Below are 16,849 nucleotides of genomic sequence, written 5' to 3' on the forward strand. Positions count from 1 at the left end.
AAAAGGAAGGAATCGTCTCTCCGTGACGGAGGGATGATTCTCTACGACGTGTTCTCGTAATTCTACGATTCTGCGACCCTCCACGGGGACATCTTCCCATCGAAATTCTGGGCTTGCATCTGGTGTTTCAACTCCCACCCACCCAGACAGAGGAATGAAATCTGCATACGACTGATCCCCTTCCCACATGAGTAGTTCGTCTGCATTGTCGTGCCCATCTAGGGGCTCGTCGTCGTCGTCGTCGTTTTCATCATCTGTTTGATTCATTACAAAAGACGGACTGATAAGTGTTTCGTCATCATCATCATCATCATCATTATCATCTGAAATGACTATCGGGCTGTTACCGAGATTCTCTATTCTATCCTCGTGTTCTCTTTCTACGGCCACGAGCATGGCGTCGATGGGGTCGTACTGGCATACGAGACAGCGTGGCACTGCGATCAAGCACAATCAATACGAGATTCCCCCTCTAAAAAAAAAAAAAAAAAAAAAAATACTCACTCTTCCTTCTTGATAAGAAACACTTGAGGTAGTAGTTGTTTCTGTTGATGTTGTGGTTGTTGGGGAAAGGATGGACACAGTTAACGGTGCCCCTGTAGAACTTGTGCGTGATGAAAGATTGTGTCAGCGACTATCATCCCCTAAAAGTACAAAATTTAGAACAAACAGAGCAATCATCAAACACATTCGACTTACATGTTTGTTTTCAACGAAACGGTCCACGTCGTTGAGGGATGGCCCTTGCGGGCTTGCAATAATTCCTGCGAAGACTGTCTTTTTATAGTTGACACCGCTCTCCTCTTTCTCTCCCCCTCTCAGTCTTACCGGAGTGAAATCGACACTTGCGTTCCAAGCTCCACCTTTTTTTTTTCTGTCGTAACCGTCGTTTCGATGCTCCTTGATTTTTGTTGTCTTGTTGTTGTTGTTGTTGTCACCGTAACCATTGTTTCGAAGCTCGTTGCTTGTACATGAAGGCAATTGATGTTCTCAGGCTGGAACACAGAAGATGAGGGTTCGTGTCCAGCCTCCTGTTTTCATCACGTTGCTTGTGGTTGTTGTAACCGTTGTTTCGAAGCACGTTACCACGTGCAAAAAAAAAAAAAAAAAAGAAGGGAGGGTCTAGGATGAAATCAAAAGCACCGTTAGGAAGACAACTTTTCTTTAACGAGTATCCTAACCTAGCGTCCTCGCCCTACGTCCCCCGCATCATCCTCCGGGTCGTGCACTATCAACCTGCTAATATAGAATCACGAGAGTGATTATCTTGTCAAAAATAAAATAATAAAGAGCTTACTGGATTACGAATTGGGGTCCGCTTCGCCTGTGCGCGCAGGTATTCCACTGGAAGATCAGGGAGTGCATAATCTCCTCGATCATTCCAGTGGATAGGGGGATGGCCTCATCGACATCGAGGTCGGTGAGGTCATCCACCAGGCTCCTGGGCACTGACACAAGGTTCTGGTATAACGGGTGGCGATGTTGACCCCTGCCCTCCCATTCCTCCCTGTAATAGGCGAGGAGGATGGTGTTGAGGGCCTCCTCAACGGCGTCGTCCAGGGGGAAAACGAGGAACTCCAAAAAGTCCTCGAAGACCACCCTGGGGACGTCGTTGTAATCCACGAGTTGGAAGAACAGCGACACGATACCCAGGATGGTGTACCCTATGCAAATGTTAAATAAATAAATAAATAAACAACACTTTCTATGATGATGAGCACTCACCGCTCGACGGCTCCATGACCCGCAACAAGTGCGTCACACTTTCGAAACGCCTCATCGCGAATTTCGGATGGACGTTTCGAATGAAGACTAACTGGTTGACTGACTGAGTGCATGTTGGGTAGGTTGCTCCCACATATTCACTTGTCATGCTCAGGTTGCACGGTTTCGTATTCCTCTATTGAGCAGGGTTCTCACGAACGATTAGCTAGCGCGCGCGCGAGAGAGAGAGAGAGAGAGAATGAAGACAGGGAAAATTTTTATTCGGTATATACAGTTATTCGACCTCGTCGACGTCTCCTCCTTGCTCCTCCTCCTCCTCGTCATGTTCATCGAGGATCCAAGGGTCGTGCCTATAGAAATAAACAAAAAGAATGAAACATCGAACAAGAAAGATCTCTCGGAAAACTTACGGGATTTGCGTTCGCATCCACCGTTCGAGGATGTCTCTCCATCCCGCACTGCTCACTTGGTTCCACTGAGTGGTGAGGGACCGGAGGAGGCGCTCTGCGGCCTCAAAACTTAGGGGAAGATTACCTTCAAGACAGAGCTCTCCCGCTAAGTTTCGGGGGAGTCTAAAAAATAGCTCTCCGTCCAGTCCCCGACGCATAGCAATCTGCGTCCACTCAGTCACGTAGTAGCCCATGAAAACTGCCACCGTTGCGTCCTGAATTTCAACGTCCTCACTGAACGTGAAGCACTGAAAGAAGGCCTCCACGTCCATGCGGGGGACGTCGCACCCCGTCGCCGGTATCAGTTGGAAGAACGCTTCTACCACTGCGATAACTGTAAACCCTACAGAAATGCATGAAATAAAATAAATAAATAAATAAACAAGACGCTATACAATGTCGAACAGACTTACCAAAGAGGGGACGGATGTGGACAAGGAGGTCGAAGATGGATTGGAAACGACGAGCCATATCGCTTGCTAGGTTGGTTGGTTGGTTGATGATAGGCAGGGAATAGAAGATGAGGTGGCAAGAGGAACGGTCCATCTTATAACCGTGCTTTCTCACGCTCGCATGCATCCGGCGTAATAGTATCGCTTACGGGAAACCGCCATTTTCTCGTTCAATATGACGCGCGCGCGCGCGCGCGCAAATTCAAATGTTAATAAGACAGTTGTTATCGTTGCTTCCAAATGATGGTTCTGACCGCTGTTTCCAAACATGTCCCAACACGTTCAAGGACGATAGAGAGAGAGGGAATAAACGTTAGTATAAATTTCGAAGCAGTAGCGACAGTTTGAGCAATCGTATAGAAAACCATGCTCAGCTTGGAAGATCCTCGTAAGTGATGCCCGTTTTGAGAAAAAAAGTTTGTTTCAAGTGTTTCGTTTTCAGTTTTCAACAACTTTGCGGCTCGTGAAGTCGGTTTCTTCCCACCTCACGTGTTTCGGGAGATTGGCAGCGCACGCTTCTTCTGCACCAACTGCGGTGGTTTGTGGTCCAAAGGTACGCTTCCTCGTTATTTTTTTTTAATGCGTTCTATAACCAGTCACATTTTTTCAGAGCAAAAGCATTGGACGGACCGATTGATTCGACCGTTTCTCGGCTGTCGGACGGTACCGTTCGACGTGCATTGTAAAGGAATTCGTCTCGTAAAGCAACAAGAACAAGAAGAAGAAGAAGAAGATGGAGGAGATGGATCATCAGTGTCACTCTGTGACTGAAGAAGACTGTGCGTGTATCTGTTTTTTTTTTTTTTTTTTTAAATACGTGCTTCTTACACTCCTTTCGTGCAGATTACGAATGGCTACTGACGGGAGATCTGCCCTTGGTCCTAACCTTCAAGCCTCCTCCGAAGACGTTCTTTTTGCGGATTGGTGATCAGCTGAGAACCTGTCGTTGCGGTGGACTTTGGTCGAGAAACCCCAGCCATTGGTTAGACTCGAGCCTTCGCCCGTATTTGGGCTGTCTTCCCGGCTACGAAACCAAAGCTGGAGGCTAACTCTCTCTCTCTCTCTCATGTAACCTCTCACGATAAATAAAAAAAAAAAACGGTTGTCTACTCTCATTCATGTCTCAGTCATGACGCCCGAGCAGCGGTTTGCAACCTTTGTGCAAATGCGAATGTATCGGGACTTGCTACGATTACGCGATTATATTCACGGTGATGGCTGCGAGGGTGACTTTCGCTCGATTCTCAAGACGATACCCTTACGTCTGTTCAGCACCAGTGGGAGGATTACAAAGAAAATGAAGCGATTCGTAGATTACAAGCTCGAGCTGTTGGAAAAGTATAAACGAGGACTGTCAATTGACCCGTGTCTCATCAACGCGGGTTTCAACCGACCTATCGTCCGTCGCTACTGGCTTCTCCACACATCCCTCGACGTCACGGTGCAGACCAGCGACGACGGCGAGCGTCGGGTCAGCACGTTGGAAGATCGTCTCGCAAGGGTCTTGTGTATGTCGTGAATAAATAGACTATTTTTTACGAAACGAGTTCGCTCACGAGGAGACGTTTTATTGTTTCGTCATTCTCTTCGAGGTTACAGGAAAATATGGATACACAATTTTTCAAGCTGTAGCGTTTCGACATGCGCGTGGCTACGTAGATACAAAAAAGCCCGCAGTAAGGCGAAAAGGGTGATTGAATACACTGGTCGTTATACTCGTCCACTAGTAAAGTCCTTCGAAGGTTTGCTTCGATGGGGGGAAGTCCGTAGCTGTCGAAAAACACTGCAGACCCGTCGTAGTTTTTCATGTAAAGCACCCAGTGCTGCCCGCGATTTCTTCGCTCTTCGGTATTGATGATTAAATAGCCGGGCTTGCGTAAAACGAAGGCTTCGTCGGAAGCGCAAATGCCTCTCAGCATGGAGGAAGCGAGGGGGTTCAGGGACACGAGTTCCAAGATGTCGCTCTCGTACATTTGTTCTATGGGAAGGTGACCGTGCGGTCCTTGTCGACGCACATGAGCTTGGGACACTCGGAAATCAAGAGGACGGTGACCGCGTGTGGAAGGGCTTTAGCGAAACGTAATTGCAGGCGAACGTTTCCTTTTCGCCACTCGTTCAAATGCGAAGGAGAAGAACACTTGTCCACGTCCAAGTTGAAGTAGAGAAGGAACCCGTTCGTTTTAAATCGGTCGTAGCTATACTTGAAATGTTTCTCTCCCAGTTCTTGCAAGAAGTTAAAGTAGGGAATTTTGACGAGGTCGTTCTGAAAGTCGTACTCGGCTCGCACTTGCTGACCGTCCACGGAGAGCATCGAATGAGACAGGTCGTAATGGCGGAATTTGTAGGGGTTCGACTGGATGTCACCGAGAAAGTCGGACGTGGCGAGCAGGACGACGCATAATTTGGAAGGCACCCTTTCGGGATAAACGTTTTCAAAGTGAGCGTCCAAGCTCCCGGCACTCAAACTCCGCACTTTGGTTTCCAATCCGCGTAAGACGTAGATAGCAGGTGTGCTCTGAAGGCGCCGCTCGTATTCCAAAAACAGGGAAGGTGCCAGCGTCACCTTTTTCAAGTGTAACGTCATTTCTTTAATGTCCACCTCGTAATTGTACGTTTTCTTGTCTTTGGGGACCGATACGAGTTTAAATTCGTCGTTGTTTAATAGGAAAATGATGCGAATTTCGACGGCAGGTAGCATCAGTCGCGGCTGTTGGAACAGGTCGGTATTGATCTGACCGACCAGGTTAAAGTATTTTCCACCCTTCGTCGCTTCGTAACGTTGTTTCGGACCGCGAGACGAGACGTCGTAATCGTTCTTTAAATGTTCGTCGTCCTCGACATAGAGTCCAGCCGCGTGCACTGTTTCTTGAGCCATAGGCGTGGAATGTAGCACGACGTCCAAAATACTCCTGTAGGCGTACAACTCGTTGGAACTGACGAGCTTGTTGTTCGCATAAACGGTGACCGTCTTAAACATGCCGCTCAACAGATGGTTTATTGGGAAAACGACATCTTTCTCGTCCATTTCTTCCCCGTCGTCGCGAACAATGCGCGCGGTCAAAGACACAAAGCTACCGTAGAGATCCAAGTGCGCCCTTTGTAAATTTTGAATACAAAACTCGATCACGGAATTATTTACTCCGTTGACCGGATAAAAAAGTTGGTACGAAGTATCTTCCACTCCGTATTGAACAGAAGGGCGGTCGAATATCATCACGTCACTCGTAAGACAATGCGGTGACCGTTGAGTCTGTATTTTTCCTTTCGTTGACGTCATGACGGGAGCGAAGTGGATATGTGACCCTCTCGCTCAAAAAGAACCAAAGATGTCTGCAGGTGCTTCGACAGGTGTGGCTTTTTGTTGTCTTTTGCGGCGTATCCTCCCATTGTTCTTCCCCGAGCCCTGCATGGAATCCAACACGTCTCTCCCCGTCGCAATTGCTGTTTTTTTTACTGCGCGCGATATTCCTTCGCCGTCGGCCAAATTTCGCGCCAAGCGCTTTAACGTTTTCTTGGCGATAGGTTTTATTTGTTGCCAGATGGGTACAATAAATTTGGATATGTTGCTCAACACACCGCCACCGCGTTGAAAAAGGGGACCCGTATACACGGGGATTATTTTTGAAGAATTACGGTACATATTTGAAATGCAACGTTAGATTGGTTCTACCTTTAGATCGCAACGGTAAACGTCTTCCCGTTTCGTCTGCGAGAACGATCGTCACTGAGGGAATTTCGAATTGAGACAGGTTAAAATACTGGATGTTATCTAACGTGTAGGTAACGACGTGCTTGTCTTTCTCGTAATAAAAGGGTAGTATTTTTAATATCGGTTTTTTTCCGCTCCCCACGTAGGTGGGTTCTACGATATCCGTGTAGACGATTATGTTGTGAAATGGAGGTTCCAGGAGTACCTCGACTGAGCTCGTGGCATCCTCCTCCTCCCATGTGAACAGGGTACGCGATTCGAAACCCAAAAGCACGGCCAGGTACTCGGAAAGTCTTAGGGTGGAGGTTCCCTCGGAAAGCCGAATTTTACATTTCTGTTCGGCTCGATCGAAGCTGAAGTGCACGCGTTCACCAACGCGTTGGTTAATCGCATCCAGAAGTGCTTGGGGCGTAGCATAATAGCCGGGAGGTAGATGTACTTGCAATGATCGAGGAATTTTCGTCTTGATCACGAAAGAAAATTGACGCGTTACAGGGAGCGAGGTGCGCAGAGTTCCTTCTTGCCCCTCGACGGGTGTGAACTGTAGCAGCTTTAAAAAAGGTTCTGGAATGTTGAACTCTTTCGGTGTTTTCAGAGAGTAGACGTTATCCGCGAATTCTAGCGTTGCTTCCATCTTGTGCGTCTGGAAATACTTGTTGAGTGTGTTACGAAGGGACGTGGTTTGCGAATTCAAAGTGACGTCGCCGAAAGCGACGGGTGCGGCGTGCTCCAATAAGATGGAGGTGGCTTCGCGCTCGCTCATTTTAAGAGGCTTCACCGCACGACCTGATTCGCGTGATGCCAGTAACGAGTCGAGCGCCTGTGCGAGCCGAGGGTCCAATTCCACGGCTTTCACGTCTTCGGGTAATACAAAGTCGTATCGCGATTTATTGTACACGAAAGAAACGCTAAATTCCGAAAGGGCTTTTCCCAAATCCCTCTCGAGATCCGAGGTGACGCGAAAAGTTCTCCCGGCTTCGACCGTGTCCTCGAAAGAAACCTCGATTTTTGCATCTTGCTTTTCGTATCCGATATTTAAAAAATCGTTACTTATGCTGAGATCCATCAGGCCGACTTTATAGCGATCCGAGAGTTGAAGGGGAGTATCGAAAGCTACCGTGAAGGCATTGAGTTTATTCGAAGGAAACTTATCCATGCTGGCGTTCGAGAGCAGGTGGACGTAGATGTCTGACGTCATTTCCCAATCTTGACCACGTCGCTGCTCGGAACCCAACTGTCGTGTTCTTTGTCGTAACCGAACCAGCGAACCAAGGAGAAGCTCTGACCGTTCAGTTGCTTCTTTCTCAGCACTTTCGTTACTGGCCAAGGCTGATTGGCGTCTCGGGTTACGACGAGTACCTCCTCCGGGTAGAAAGATCCGTCCACTTCCTTACCCCGGTAATCTTCCAGGTGTACGACGGGAGGAGAGGTGTCTCTCAGGCGGGAGACGGTGAAGATCTGAGGCGACCAACTCCCTTCCGAGCTCTTATGAAAACCTTTTCTGTGTAGTAGGACCCTCACTTTATCCCCCAGTTTGAGCTTCTTTTTCACGGAGGGTACGACGGGCTTCCCATTTATCTTATTGAACAGCTCCAATTCGTTTTCGGGTGTGACTTCGGACGGGCTGATGCCCAAAGTCCTGTGTTTGGTGTTGTTGTAGTCGCGCACGATCTTGGGAAGCGCGGAAACAAAGTGGTATTTTCCCGTTACTCTAAAATAACGGAATATTCTGTCGCGTAAAGTGCGTATCACGCGTTCTGCCTGCGATGCTTTGATTACTGGAGAGAAGGTCGAATACAAGTGTACCTTCTTTCGTGAGAGATACTCCTTGACGGTCTTGTTGTAGAATTCCCCGCCTCTGTCGCAAAAGATGCGTGTAGGTACGTTACCACCCCGAAAAAGTCGCATCATGGCCTTTTTCATTTCGGCGGGGCGTTTCGTCTTTAGCGGGAGGGTGCGCAGAAAGCGGGAGAGGGAATCAATCGCCACGAGAATGTAGCGGTAGCCACCGTTGAATCTCTTGTATTTTGAAAAGTCGGCGAGATCCATTTGCCACACGTCGTTGATCTTGAGCGCGATGATGCGTCTCCTATTAAATTTTCTTCTCACCGGATGGTGAAGGGTGTAGGCGTCCAGCTTTCTGAGAATGGCAAGAGCCTTCTTTTTGCTCAAGTGATGCGCTTTTCTATAACGTTCCACACCCCCCAAACCACCCTCTGGTTTCTCATATCCCTCCATAAGTCGTCCACGCAATTGAGGCTTGCTGCTGCTGCTGCTGCTGAGACTCGCGAGGTTTGGGAAGGGAAATCAGGCGCAATAGTTTCGAGACTTTGGGGAACCAGGAAGGTTTCTTCCCCGTCTTACGTTGTAACAAATAATTAACGAGTTCGTAAACGGAGGAGTGCCTGATGGGCTTGCCCGACACGGAGACACAACCCTCGCTATCCCAGGAAATAACTTTTTTTAATTCCGAGACGACTCTTTCCGCTTCCTCTTCGTCAACCTCTGGAGAGAGGAGCGAATAGTCAAAGTCATTTGTAGCGTCGGACGTCTTGTTTTTATTGTCGTAGGGATCGAATCCGTACTGCTTGAGTATGCGGTACAGTGCCTGCAGTATGAGTTTCACTTTGACGTCGTCACTCTCCTTAGAAGAAAGAATATTTCCGATAGAACTGGTCACTTCAATTCTCTTGGCCATTGTCGAAAAGGTTCAACACGGCGGAAAGCAGGAGAGGAACCACCGACGAAAGAACGCCCTGCCCTCGCTGCTGAGACAGATAGTGCTTCAAACGTTGCGGATTCTTGTGAATCTTTTTGTATGCGAGCCGGCGTAAGAAGCGTTTGTGCTTCTTCAAACGCGCGAACGTATCTGGAGCCAACGACACTTTTCCGTTCAATACATTGAGACAAATTTCGGAGAGGTGTTTCATGTCGGAGGAGGAAGAACGTCTCAAGACGTGACGACGGCGCGGAGGGGGTAAAGTGGAAAGTACTTTGAGTAAAGTGAGATGAGGACGGAGATTCATTTCGGAGCGTAGATATATTGACGTTCTCCCGGAAAAATATTGCTACGCAACCTGTGGTCCTCGTGCGTATAGTTGTGAAGATCCACGAGTAAATAAGCGTGGGGTGACGACATCGCTTGTTTATATGCGTCCAGAAAATACTCTAATCTTTTTCTACCGAATAGCTGTTGGCCGAAATGTTCCATCTGGTGCACGCTGCGCACGGTGCGCCACAGGACGACGTAACTGGCGTTGTAGGATATAGTTCTAAAATGGCTACTGTTGAAAAAGATGTTTTGTACGAGTAAGAAGATCGACGCGTTGGCGTGGTGAGAACCCCGAATGAAAAGATCGGTCACCTCCTTCAAGGAATTGGCGTCGGTCATATGATCGTCGACGATGATGAGCGTGGCGCGCGACGTATCCCACTCGCGAGGTAGCTCCTTGGTAAATTTTACGGAGTCCCCAAATTCGTCCTGCATGCTCGGTGACGCATATTTCTGCACGTAGAATATTTGCGAGGGAGGCTTGTCCACGACGTTGTTCAGGTTCCTCAACACGTTCGTTACGAATGTGGATTTACCGCACATGGAGGGGCCGCTTAAAATACAACGAAAAGGATGGCGGAAACGAAAAGGTTCGGGGTTAGACATGACGTGTGTGCACACGTTGCGCGAAGAAAAAGAAGAGACTGAGACTCGTAGAGAAATACATCGCTTTTATTTACACGTCGTCGTCGTCGTCTCGAGGTCCGAACTGCGTTCCCAATACAGATTATCCAGACTAAAGGTGGACTTTTTTCTCGTCAGTCTGTCCGCCGCTAAGATGCGGTCGAGCGTCTTCATCTTGTCCTGACACATTTCTTGACGTGCTTGCAACCATTCCAGGCGGTGGACTTGAAAAGCTTCCTCCACGATGCCGCGAATAAATTCGCGAAGTTCTTCGTTTTTTGTCTTTTCCTGGCGACGGCGAGAAACGCAGGAGAATAAACCACACATGGTGTTTTCCAAGTATTGGTCTGAATGATAACGCGCGGATAGCGCGCTCTCCCTTTATACGGCGCTTCCAAATAAAAAACGTAAAGAAATGGGCGTCAGAACGAAAGCGAATCCTCCACCACCACCACCGTGCTCGAAGCGCATGCGCGAGACGTGAAGGGCGACGAGACCAAAACCGAAACGTCCGACGGCAGACGTGGTGGCGCTGCGAGCGCGCGAGACGTGAAGGGCGACGAGACCAAAACCGAAACGTCCGACGGCAGACGTGGTGGCGCTGCGAGCGCGCGCGCGCGCGTGTGACGTATGCTCCGCGGAGAGGGCGCCAGATTCAGTTTTCTGTTTGCCTCTCGTCGGGTGCGGACGTCTGGCGCGTCGCTCGTATCGTGACCGTTGATGTGCTGGTGAACTCTTTAGTCATGTAAAGAAGATGGAGGGCGGTGTGTGTGCACACAGATATGCTTGGATGTCGGTGAGTTGTCGTTTTAATACTTCTTCTTCTGTTGTCGCGTTTACCTACCCCCTAACTGCGATTACTTGTCAGCGTGTATTGGAGTAGTGTATGTTTGTCGATTTACCTTGTTGCGATTAGCAGAAAGTCTTCCCCTTGTTGTTATTATTCTTGTCCGTGCATGCCCAAACATGTTCGCAATTCCCTTGTACGCCATTCTGTCAATGACCCTTGTTGCTATACTCGTCGGTGCATGCCCGCACATATTCGCGATGGTGAAAATTTTGTGTGTGTGTGCCTGTTTTCGCGCGTGTTTTCCCCTCGTTAGCACTTTTTTTGTTTTGTTTCTTTCTGCATTCCACGGAAGTCCCCATGATGACAGCGGTGCTGCCACCTGACGTGATGCTTTCCGACCTGCCTGGTGTGACGCTTTGCAAATGGCGGCGCCCATGGGCTGATGCTGTTACCGAACCTGGACTGACACATTAATGAATTGAATGTGTATAGTAATGACTTGAATTATTAAATGAGTTTAGAAAGTGCATTTATCCGTATGTGCGCTTCTTTTCGTGTGTCTCGTTATAGAATAACACGACTTAACGATAATTTGATATTTTCCTCCTCTCTCTCTCGTTGGAATGAATAGTAATTGAATTTATTAATTGAAAATTATATTCTACGCTCTATTATCGCATTCTTATGCGTGTATGAGCGATTTTAAGTGAAAAAATCGAAAAAAAATTTTTTTTAAAAATTGGGTGGGGGTGGAAATTGCAAAATTGGGGGTAACAGGGGGGGTGAGAGAGGAGGGAGGTGTCAAATTGCTCGCTAAGTCGTATTATTCTTTTACTACTGTCGTCGTGATAAATCCAAGTAACAATTGCAAAACACGTATTTATTGCGTTTTATACAGCAACCTGAAAAGCGATGCCCGCTGCGAGCCGCAGACTGCATGCAGTCTGTACGCGTTAATTAGGCACCTCACCCCACAAGCAACTCTCTTCCTGATGGCCGCCAAATCGAGTAAGCTAGTGATAAAATTGAACGTGTCCTAATTAAATCATTCTTCTTTTTAAAAACTTGTAGCATGTAAAATACACCCTGTATATCCAAACAAGGTCGTACGTAACTGTCCCTGTTCTGGACACTGATCTCAGCTATATTTCACGAGGTAGAGTTTTACTTGCCGTTTCCATAAAATTCATTTATTTAATTTATGGTGGTCTATATGTACCACTTTAGAATCTCTAGTCTAGTAGTTCATCTCCAGTAGACATTGAAACTGTAATCCTCTAGTAGTGTTATATTTCTTTCTGTAAAGCCTACCTCAGAGCCCATTTTAAGGCACCAAAAAACGCGTTTTAGGCGCCTAAAAAGGCACTAAAAGAGGTCCCAAAAGTAATAGGCACGATCAATATTGTACTACCAGCAGTACGACCGATTCCGCCAGCGTTGGTTGCTTTACGGTAACGTACTACACTTCCGCTCGCACTTCTGTGATAATTGCAGCCCATAAATAATCAGTTGCATTATAACTTCTGAAGCCATTTGTCGGTTGCACTGCACAGCCAGCCAAAGAGGGAAATAGGAAGAAAAATAGTATGGAAATTTTGGCGTTCACAAAATCGCTCTGATCGCACGGAAATATTTATTTTGGAAGTGAACTACAAACACTAATCTTGCACAAAACAGCACGCCTCTTCTCTGTGGAAAACAATCATAGTTTCAACGTGTTCCAGCGTGAAATTCTGTCGCCTGTGACTACGAATTGTCCTACGTGCCGAGAACGACCTCATGACGTCGTCCGATTTGACCGATTTCAGGTCGACCGATTTCAGGTGCGTGCCTGAACGAACACGGGTACTCGTGAGGAGGTCGTCGGGAACAGAAGGAGCGTCACCACCAGGGCTGGAGACTAACTGATTACAAGTAATTGAGTTTCTGTCAGTAATTACTTCTTGTCTAACTCTAATTACTGTATCCAATACTCTCTAAAACGTTATCTGTAACTGTTTTTAATTACTTTTTTCGAGTAACTTGTACTCTGAGGAAAGTTCGTTGTTCGATCGAATTTCCATGCGAGGTCCTTGCGTGGAACGTTACAGAGTGATTATAATGAGAACTTAAAAAACATGTCCTGTTATTAAGAGAAAATTTATCAGCATTACAAACCGGAAGTAATTGAGAACTAATATTAATATTAATTCGGGGCTTTACGTGGCGAATCAAATGCGATCAATTGAGAAGTCACTCAATGACATTCCACGAGTAACTGTAACTGAGGTTCCTTTCACTCTAAGTAACTTTTCCTGTAACCCATTACTTTTAAGGTAATGTAACTCTACTTAGTTATACTTCGTGACTAACTTATACAGCTCTGGTAACCACTAAGCACAGTTGCAAGGGCAGACACGGTCTTGCACCGGCTCCAAGGAACGCAGGTGAAGAAAAGACGATCACTTTCTGTCACAAGGGGAGAGACTTGCATTCTGTGATGTACCACGGCGAAGCGTGTCCTCGGCTGTTACCAACTTATTTTTTATTGTAAAACTATATGACGTAAATATATACCATGGAGAAAGTAAAGTACCCGTTGAGGCGTGCGGCTGCCCGTGAAGGACGACGACGAGTCTTTGCTGCCGCGCGCTACCGCGCCTGCCAGCCAGTTCTACCTGCAGCGTCCTTGCGTGAGGCCACGAGCATGTGCCAGGTGTCACATTTGAACATCGCCGGTCAGGACTCATGTAGAGGAACAGCACCTCCTCTACATTTGATGACCAGTATGAAGGAACTAGACATGGTAGGGCGATCAGTGAAAGGAATTATTTAGTTCTCGCTCCGGCCGTGGCTGTGCTCCGGCGCGTGACGGTAGCGGATGATGATGACCTGCCCCCCCCCCTCTTTCGCGAGTAGGCGAAGCGTGCGAGTGGAAGTTGCGCAGGACCAGAGCCCAGTTGATGGAACGACGAGGTCGCGACGGTGTCGACGATCCTGGTGGGGGGCGCACGGGAGGCACAGAGGTAAGGGGACTCGCGAGTGCCTCAAGAGGAAGAGGAAGGGGAGTCTATGTCTGCGGGGTTGAGACGATCCAAGCAGACGCGTGGTCTTGCCTGCCGTTGAGGGATAGAGTGAAGAATTCGGGGAAGCGACAGAGCACTAAGTTGGGGCCGGTTTTGGGTGGCTGAAGATGTTTGCGCACTTCATCAACACGGACGAAGACGTGTGTGCAAGTCCGAAGATCCTGACTGACGTAGACCTTGAAGGACGGCGGGATGCGACTGGCCGGATTTTGTCGAAAACTGCACGGAGGCGGCTAACATATTCACACGGGCCGGGGATATTGAGGTCCTTTGCAGGAGTGAGCAATTCACCGGGAGGCCGTAGAGTCGTACCAAGCACAAGCTCCGATGTAGTGTATTTCAGGCCAAGCTTGTAGACGGACCGGAGGCCGAGAAGTATTATGGGTAGGGCCTCAACCCAGGCGGAGGGGGATTGGCGTGAGCTTTCATCGCAGTCTTCAGATGCCGGTGAAAGCGCTCGACGAGCCCGTTGGACGCCGGGTGGTAAGCCGTAGTGTTTATTCGTCGGCAGCCGAGGAGAGCAGTTAGGGACACGAAGAAGGGCGGCTTGAACTGGCGGCCTCTGTCAGTTGTGATGGTGGAGGGCATGCCAAAACGGGAAACCCAGGTGTACAGGAATGTGGTGGCAACGGTGGGCGCGGTAATATCGGTCATTGGAGCGACCTCGGGCCAGTGAGTAAAACTGTCGACAACCGTGATTAGACAGCTTGGGCCTTGAGAGGGTGGCAATGGGCTGAACAGGACGAGATGCATTTTGTCAAACCGCGCGTCGGGCGGAAGGAAGGTGCTGATGGGAGTGTGCGTATGCTGACGAATCTTGGCCCGCTGGCAAGGCTGACAGCGGCGGGTCCAGTGCTTGACTTGTGCTTTTGAGTGTTTGGGTTGCGTAGATGCCGGGGTGAGCAAGGGTATGCAACACGTCAAGAACTTCGCGGCGCCGAGCAGTTGGGGCTAATGGTCGTGGCTGACCGAGGGAAACATCGCAACTACGTTTTTTTTTTTCTTTTTTAAATTTGTCACATGGATTACATTGCTGCAGATCATAGTCGTATCAAAATGAAGGCTTACATTGCGCTTAATCCTTTTTTTAATTTTCTTCATATTTTTGAAAACATGTATTTCAAAAAGCAGCAAGGAATGATAATACAAATTAAATTGGTAGTGTACTTGAAATACGTTGCCTAGTACTTCGTACTTTACTTGAAGTGCATTTGGGATTAGGTACTTTGCACTGAACTTGTAGAACTGATGATCACATCACAGGTACTTGGTACTTTACTTTAAGTATAATTTTCAGGTATTTAGTCCATCACTGCATCCATTGTTCGCCATTTTCACGAGCTGCATACTACTGCTGCTGCCATACTTTCTCGAATGAGGTAGGATGTCATCATTTTGCCTTGTGTGTTCTGCGGGGGACAGTTAGCACCAGCAATGAAACATATGGGGAGACGCACTTGCAATGGTGGTATTTGTCTGACTAAAGTGAAAACAACATCGTTGTTTTCTTCTTTAAACTTTAATTCGGGAAATGAACGAAAGACGAGTGTTATTGACTTGAATGTTCAACGTCAACCGAAGAGCCCAAAAGTCATGATAGACCTTCCTATACCCATTATCTTCCTGGCAGCTGTGTGAACTCTATCGATGCCATTTGCCACGGGATCAGCACTGGAAGAGGAAATAGTAAAAAAATTATTGCAGCTTGGTACAACACGTCACGGAGAATGCGTTCTTGGTGTTGATTCATGTATTGTGTGGATGTTGAGACGTGAACGATACCTAGCAAAAAGGTAAGTAAAATGTCACCACAGTCATGTTTGCTCCATTGTGTGATCGGGACATGATGACAACACTCTACCTTGTCTTGCACCGGTAAACGAAGATCGATGTTATTACCAAAAAGATATTAAATAACTGGCAGTCTGTTCGCGGATGCAACGAGGCGTGATGCGATGAAATTACTGCTGATTCGCTGAACTCACAAGAAAATTAATCACTGAAGTTAAAATTGCACAGAATGATTTGCAGATAAACAGAAATGTAGGATAACGGGATTGATTTGCTTTGCGTGCTGTTTCCGGACAGAGAGAATACTCAGTCATCACTATGTTTCAAGACAGGAAATTACATGCATGTTTGTAATTTGACAGGAATAAATATTTTGATTAACTTCAAATCTTGTGTTGCTTCTTCACGATCCGCACCGGTTCCCCAAATACAAAACATTGGCTTATAAGTGCGAAATGTAAAAATTCGTGGCATTGCGTCGCGAGACAACTATGGAGTGCTAAAGTAAGCCACATTATCTGCACTTCCAACCTGTCAGCCAATCAACATACTGATTTCGCGAACAAAGGCAGAATCGATCGTTGTGCGGTTCCTGATAGGAAGCATTTTGAGATCATTCACCAACTGCAATACAACTCACGCTGCATGGCGAGTGGCGCTCTGAACGAGCCAGCCGGTAAATGTAAATGCTGCGCCACGCGAGCCGCGCTCTGCCGCGTCGCGCATAGGCTGCTCCAGCTCTGTACCCGTGGCACAATCCACTGTCGCTCAGCGCTACTAGTGAACTTTCGCTCACTTCCCACAAAATGCCACATGAATCTTACCACAGAAGTAAGTCAGCAGGGTACACGATGAAGTACCACAAGAATGCTATCGTAGAACAAGCCATATCTTGTAAAAATTACGTTATGTTTGTGTTTTCCTCATTCTTTAGGTAGTCTTGAAGTATGACATGGACATATAAGCACGCAGCGTGAGTCATGTTTCTTGTACCAGAGTAATACAAAGCATTGCAGATGTACGTAACCTGTACACTTTAACGCTTCCTCAAATAATGACCTCATCCCCGTCTATACTGCAACATAATTGCCATACTTGGTAAGTATTAAGAAACGTTATGAACTGCCCCGCGTTATAATACTCACTTGTTTGCAGCAATGACATTTCTGAAACGGGCTCCATGAACCTCAAC

At 47.5% G+C, this 16,849-nt stretch overlaps 2 long non-coding RNA genes across 2 annotated transcripts; both read left to right on the forward strand.

Moving 5' to 3' along the window:
* Positions 1-3,068: 3,068 nt before the first annotated feature.
* LOC135384090 (uncharacterized) lies at positions 3,069-3,711 on the forward strand. The gene is made up of 3 exons (XR_010420244.1): positions 3,069-3,179; positions 3,237-3,405; positions 3,470-3,711. It is a non-coding gene; the product is annotated as an uncharacterized LOC135384090 (long non-coding RNA).
* Positions 3,712-10,580: 6,869 nt separating this feature from the next.
* LOC135384091 (uncharacterized) lies at positions 10,581-11,330 on the forward strand. The gene is made up of 2 exons (XR_010420245.1): positions 10,581-10,807; positions 11,154-11,330. It is a non-coding gene; the product is annotated as an uncharacterized LOC135384091 (long non-coding RNA).
* The last annotated feature ends 5,519 nt before the right edge of the window (positions 11,331-16,849 follow it).

The sequence above is a fragment of the Ornithodoros turicata genome, chromosome 2 (genome assembly GCF_037126465.1).
Source record: "Ornithodoros turicata isolate Travis chromosome 2, ASM3712646v1, whole genome shotgun sequence".
NCBI lineage: Eukaryota > Metazoa > Arthropoda > Arachnida > Ixodida > Argasidae > Ornithodoros > Ornithodoros turicata.